Source organism: Alosa alosa, chromosome 22 (genome assembly GCF_017589495.1).
Source record: "Alosa alosa isolate M-15738 ecotype Scorff River chromosome 22, AALO_Geno_1.1, whole genome shotgun sequence".
In the NCBI taxonomy this organism is placed as follows: domain Eukaryota; kingdom Metazoa; phylum Chordata; class Actinopteri; order Clupeiformes; family Clupeidae; genus Alosa; species Alosa alosa.
The window spans coordinates 24,325,553-24,332,433 of record NC_063210.1 but is presented as its reverse complement, the minus strand read 5'-3'; the positions used below and the strand labels follow the sequence as shown (position 1 = coordinate 24,332,433).

The 6,881-nt window shown below is 38.8% G+C and overlaps 3 long non-coding RNA genes across 3 annotated transcripts; all 3 read right to left on the bottom strand.

The window, feature by feature from the left end:
* Positions 1–454: 454 nt before the first annotated feature.
* LOC125287422 lies at positions 455–2,189 on the bottom strand. Its single transcript, XR_007192358.1, has 3 exons — positions 2,081–2,189; positions 1,399–1,511; positions 455–797 (listed from the first exon to the last, which is right to left on the bottom strand). It is a non-coding gene; the product is annotated as an uncharacterized LOC125287422 (long non-coding RNA).
* Positions 2,190–4,218: 2,029 nt separating this feature from the next.
* LOC125287427 lies at positions 4,219–4,933 on the bottom strand. Its single transcript, XR_007192364.1, has 3 exons — positions 4,802–4,933; positions 4,447–4,539; positions 4,219–4,309 (listed from the first exon to the last, which is right to left on the bottom strand). It is a non-coding gene; the product is annotated as an uncharacterized LOC125287427 (long non-coding RNA).
* A 255-nt stretch (positions 4,934–5,188) lies between these two features.
* LOC125287426 lies at positions 5,189–6,027 on the bottom strand. The gene is made up of 3 exons (XR_007192363.1): positions 5,956–6,027; positions 5,419–5,507; positions 5,189–5,326 (listed from the first exon to the last, which is right to left on the bottom strand). It is a non-coding gene; the product is annotated as an uncharacterized LOC125287426 (long non-coding RNA).
* Between the last annotated feature and the right edge of the window lie 854 nt (positions 6,028–6,881).

The window sequence follows — 6,881 nt, the reverse complement described above, 5'->3', positions numbered from 1 at the left end:
GGTTTGCATTATTGTATTATCTTGTAAGATATATAGGTATGACTAATGAAATGCTTACCTTTCTGTTTTGGCAGTTCACCATGGGGAGAAGGCGGCAAGGAGGTCCATGGGCTCTAACCTGGGACTAGAGGTCCAGGTGAAGTGGTTTGGCTGGGGTGTGGTGATATTGAACCCATTGAGACTATACAGTACATTTCACTTTATGTCTATTGATGAACTGTTATACCTACCCTTTACTTATGCCAAACCCATTTCTGTTCTTTAAATATCAGAAAGCAAACTTACTGTTGATGGCACTGACTGGCACTTTGAGTTTTGTTATATGTTTATACTTATATTTACCATTTCTGCTGTAAGTGCATGCTGTGTGTGATGTCTGTATGCTACTGAGACCTTGATTTTCCCCTTGGGGATCAATAAAGTATCTATCTATCTATCTATCTATCAATCAAACCAATTTGCCTGTGCTCTCAAAAACATTTATACAAATCTGTCAGCTTCAGTCAGTAGGTTGAATTGAAGACCCAGATGCAGAAGTAAAGGTGATTTTTTACTTGTATATCTTGAGCATTACAGGTAACCACTGAATTTGTGAAACTAAAATAACAAAAACTAATATGCACTAAGCTAGTACATAATCAATACATATTAGATCACTTTAAAGACTGACAGATGCAAATGCTGTAAATAAAGGTAATCATCAAGGGGTCTGCTGGTGAACAAAGTCTTTGAAGTCAGAAGCTGCCACTGCTCAATGACTTGTGCCCCATCTGGTAGGATTTCAAAATGTTCCAGATCTGAAAACAGAAATATTGGTATATGTCACATCCTTGAACTTACTGCAAACTATGAACAAGTGCTCACAAATTAAGCTAAAAAATACTCCCAATATTTATGATGAACAAACTCACAGAACACAGCTGAATGGGGACAGGACAGGCGTATTCAACTATTGCACATGTCCTGTTTATGCAGGCAATAAGCAAAACCAAATTTGGTGTATTCAAAGTTCTGTAGAATAACCATTTCTTGTATTTTAATGTTTTCAGTGGAACAGTGTAAGCTCATATCTACACCTCATTGAGGTAGTTATTAACAGTTAGGCCAAGGTCCAGTCAAACAATAGCCAGTCACTGATGCCATATTCTTTAATTATCCAATCTGTATCCAACCAAAACCTGCTGATTTAAAGGCTACTTTCCATGTGTGACTTATCAAAAGATGTCATGATAATTATTGCACAGATGTGCCCTGGACTGCTCACAATAAAAGGCCACTCTAAATGTCTGAAATGCATTCATGTTTGTTCAGTATGCTAACCATGTCTGGAATAGACAGCTAGGCCTATTGAATCCAGTAGGTTGCTCCATTTAAAATGTATGAAAAATGTCAAAGTACCATGGAATCAGTACTCAAGTGATGCTTCTGAGTCGACTGCACGGACGAGAAGTGAAGTTAGGAGTCCAGAGCCCTCTCCAGCACCCAGCCTGTCTGGATCACCTACAGGGAAACTTTGCATAGACAAGAAGTATTGTTTCAAATTTGTGTTCAACAAATAAATGGCATCAATAAGAGTTGCAGACGTCAGTTATAACTAACAACAGTTATGGTGACAAGCTAACGTTATCGCTAGTTATCAGCTCCATGTTCAACGTATAGTCAATGGTTCATAGTGGTTCACAATTTTACCTCCACTAGCTAATGCTCAAAGACTATATAAATTGACAACGGACTAAGCATTCATACAGAGAGTATTTACAAAAGTTTTTTTGACGAGAACACATGCTTTGTTGCCCCAGTATGTTTGTGAACTAACGTTAACGTTACAGCTGTCTGATTATTGACTCAAACACCTGGCTAGTATGGCAAACGTTAAGCTAACTCACAACAGGAGCACAATGGTTTTCACTAACGTTAACTTTATTCAAGTTCAAGTGCTTCAGCCATTCGGTCATCATTTTCGACATAAACTTATTTGAAATGATTTGACGCTAACGTAGCCTATAGCTGATACAGTGCCCACTAACATGGATGCTATAATGCTAACATCTACGTGAAATAGTAGTGGAATGTCACTTACCTGAAAAACTGGAGCGAAGTCTTCTTAAAGTGTCGGTTAGTAGGCTTCAGTTAAAGGAGAATTCCGGTGTGATATTGACCTAAAGTGTGTTGAAACATGATACCGAGTGTGAACGTATGTCTCATAGCCCATCTCGGCTTGTCCCCTGCACTCCAAAATCTGGCGCTAGTTAGCCGATGCTACCAACCACCAGTTTCTTCCAGTAGCAGCAACTGGAATCCATGCATTTCCACAGAATTATTTTTGGAATCTGATCCCTTATCATACCTGTTCATTCTTACTCGTCGCTCGACTTATCGTGACTAAATTCAAGATGGCTGCAAACGCTAAACTTTGTGAAGATACTGTCTGTATAAATCGTCTTGTAAGTAAACTACCAGTGCTTTTTCAAAGTTCTCAATGTCTCGTTTTAAATGTCGGCCCTCGGAAGTCTACCAATTAAGTGTGGAGATACATTGAGCCTCGTATATGGTGTAAAACAGTGATTTATTTGCATGGCTAGCCCGATGCCGAAGCACCACCATTGAAAAAGATGTTGGTAGCATCGGCTAACTAGCGCCAGATTTTGGAGTGCAGGGGACAAGCCGAGATGGGCTATGAAACATACGTTCACACTCGGTCTCATGTTTCAACACACTTTAGGTCAATATTACACCGGAATTCTCCTTTAATAGCAACCCATTTTATGTCAGATATTTGAATAAACATTTTCAGAAAGGATGTGGTGTGTAGGATCACAGCCAAGACATCAAATTTTGAAAGGGCGGTTAGAGCCGAAACTGTACTGTACCGTACTTTTGTCCTGTCCTCTGTCTTGTGGATATTGCGTAGTGTCTCGCGGCACCGTCTTGCGGAAGTTGCGTACTGTCTTGTGGCACTGTATTGCGGAAGTTGGCTAGTGGTATCAAAGATTCTAGACAGATCACGAACAAAGCTATTTTTGTCTTTATTTGTTTCGTTGGAAAATACAATTTCAATGTCGGGATGTTAGGAAGACATGTGGCTTGTAGAAAGTGGGTTCATAACTTACAACGCTGACTGTAGGGCGACGTCTGGCCAATATTCTGCTGTAAAACATGTTTTTGTTTATCCAGCATTGTCTTGCTTAAGTTACGTTGTGCCTGGCAGAACTGTCTCGTGTAAAGGTGTGCTAGGTGTGTAGCGCTGTCATGATGGTTGTCTCGTGGAAAGTGTAGTTAGGTAAAACGGCAAATAAAAACACAAGTATCCGTTGTCGACTTCAATTGCTTTGGAAATGTTTTGTTATGCCACCTCGGCCAATTAGGCTACCTTCCACCTCTTTCTGTTCTATTTGTTATTAACTTGTAGCCTAGGCTACTTGTAACTAAGAAATATATAAATCACTTCTTACTTACAACAAATAGCCTACGTATATTAAACATTTAATGTATATTGTTGATATTCCACAAGCAGCATTAGTTCAAGTTCAAGTAGTTTATAGTCATGTACGCATAAAGGGAAATATCATTATTTTTAAGAATAAATAATAATTGTTTAGATAATTATTATAGGCAAATGTGTAAATATTTAGGCATCTTACCAGGGGGGTATTCCAAGTACGAGGTTTAGTGACAAACCTGGGTTAGTTAACACAGAGTAGGTGGTAAACCTCCTAATAGAAGAGCTGTATGGCTTCATTCTCCTAACAAAACAATACCATAGGGCTGTTGTTGTAGGAGGTTTACCACTTACTCTGAGTTAAGTTACCCAGATTTATCACTAAACCATGTACTTGGAATACCCCCAGGTCTGTTAAGTCATAGGCTTGCTTAACCAAATGTTGTAGCCATCCATGGGTAGATGATCACAAAAATAGACAACTGGACAGTTTTGGAGAACACATTTTAATTGTAAACATAAGAACAAAAAAGCTTTGTAAACAAAAAAGCTTTGTAAATCTAAATACGGACAACCTTGCATGGTTCAAGCTCATGTTCTCTCTCAGAACAAAATACACCATAAACTTAACACCAAAAAAAATCAAATTTCCCTAGTACACACATATAGTAAATAATGAAATGAAGATAATAAATTGAAATCCAATAAGACATAAATAAATAAATAAAAAACTAATACATTAAAAAAAGAATGTATGAATACAGAAAAAAACAGCAATGCTTGTTACTCCAATGCCGGATGCATGGACATGAACCTCTCAGCCAGAAACCTGCAGAAACCCTCGTGGTTCGTGACAATGTTGATGGAAACCTTCAAATGCAAACAGATTTCAAATTGGAAATGAGAATGTAGTGACAATATGCATGTTTGGTATGGTTTGGTTTATTTATTCTGGAGAACCCACACTGATCATAATATGGCATGGCTTTTATATCAAATTTCCTTACCTCAGGCATCATTACGTCGAGCACAAGGTCAACATCTATGATATCTTCATCACAGATTATGGCAGTCTGTATCATTTTCGCCAGTTTCCTGGACTAATTGGGGCCACAAAAGAAAAATGAATCTTAGAACGAAAACTTTTTGCATTACTAATTGTATGTTTACTTAAACTAGTTGTTATTCATAACCAGTGCATTATTACTACATAAACTGTACAGTGTATTCATATCAATTAGTTTTCTATGCAATCTAATGCTTTTCGGATGTCATCTTCAAATGCCTTATTTGACAGTTTTTAGACGGTAGGTATAAACAAATCTACATAAAATACATGCAACTTTTTTCAAAATCACTAACATTTTCTATGCTGAAATGGCTATTTGCATGACGCAAACGCTGACGAAGTTCCAAAGATGCGGCCGGATGTTTCCACAGAAACATCCTCGACGACTTCCGTCTGCCACATTGTAGCTCTTCATAGATAGTCTGGACAGATTGAATGGAGACCATTACACAAAAAAGTGTTTACAGTCTGTTTCTACATTACTGTGTGCTTCTACATTTTTATTCCGTCGCATGTACTTGCCCTTAACTCCCCTTGCTGCATAAGCCCCTCCATCCCATTCTGATGGAGAATCCTCAGAGTCCTACAAAGTTTAACAATTTGTTAACATCAAGTATAATACTACATTACTAGAGCACTTGTAGGGGAAAAATATAAATGAAGCCACATACGTATCCACATTCAGTGGCAGTTTCCTCCTGCAGCCACATGTAAATTGGCCTTTAGGGGCCACAACGCCTGCACAATCTGTGTGCAACCATCCTTTACAGGACTCACACTGCACCCACATCAGATGTTCCACTTCTGGATACATTTTGCTAGGTGTGAAGAACACAGTGATAATCCAAGATTTAGAAACCCAATGCAACCTTTATACTTATATCACAATTATGATCAATGACATACTGACCCTCCACTGTCCAGCTTCTGAAACGCACACACATTAATGTCCTCCGCCATACACCGATGTGCTCTGTCCTCCACACTCTTGAAGATTTCCTTGGTAGAAACAACATGTCCACAAAAACATTTATTTGCAATTCATTAATTAATAACTAATTTCCTGCCCGTTTTAACAATGTTCAGATCTTGCATGGTTCCTGATATTCACCACTACATTCTTCTAAATGTGACTACATGTGACATTCTTCTGAAACACCTTTTGACCACAGCTGTTCAGGTTACCTGTAATTCAATGTGTGATTTCACCTGGTGGTCATATGACTCATTTGTGGAGTATTTAAGTCTTCAGTGCCATAGACATGATCTACCCATCATGTGCAAGGTCATGTAGTGAACTAGCCTTGTTCATAACATACTCTTTATTGAAATTGAGAGCGGGTCTAAAAAGGCATAACAATTTTGCGCAATGTTGCACACCATAAATCATTGAATCATAATACTCAATGACTCATCTCACCCTAACCACCCCTTGCCTAACCATTACCTCTAGCAAGACGTCAGAAATCAAAGAAGTGAATGATAGCGATGGAGATATTCCAGCTGAGGTCCACCCAGTATCTCTTGCCTTAGTTTTATCCCCCGGACTTCTTCAGCCATCTGTGTTGACAATAAGGGGAAATTAAGTGATGAGTTAAACTGTTGAGTTTTACCTTTCCCCAGTTCATCCAGCTGTTCTCTGAGTCTGACAATGACACTTTTAGCTCCAGCTCATTGAATCTCTTATAGGAGAGATGCTAACGGTCTAATCGGTTTCAATGAGCTGGAGCTAAAAGTGCTACTGTCAGACTCAGAACGGCTGGATGAACTGGGGAAAGGTAAAACTCAACAGTTTAACTCGAGGGGAGGTGGAAAATGAGTGTATTTCTCCAAATGGTGGAGTATCACTTTAAAGTATAACAAACAGATTAATAATAATTCTTAACATACCGTACAGACAAAGACGCCACAGTTCTGAGAGTCCCTTTGAAGCCACTGCTGTGGGTACTGTATCTCCCACTTTGAAAGGTCCCATGCCCCCTGAAAGGCCTGGCTGTATTTGAAAACAGATGCATGTTTTCCTGTTCTTTCTTTGCATAGAGCAGAAATAACTTCAATATAGCTGCAAGCAGCATTAACCCATTTAAGCCCAATTTTTCCCAGACATGCAAATATGCAAATCATGTGTTATTAGCAACCCTTTGAAGTAATCAATATTTTTTTTTTTTTTTAAATGTAGAAAAGTAGATGAAAAAGTATAAGTATATATACTCTTTTGATCCCGTGAGGGAAATTTGGTCTCTGCATTTATCCCAAACCGTGAATTAGTGAAACACACACAGCACACAGTGAGGTGAAGCACACACTAATCCCGGCGCAGTGAGCTGCCTGCATCATCAGCGGCTTTCGGGGGAGCAGTGAGGGGTTAGGTGC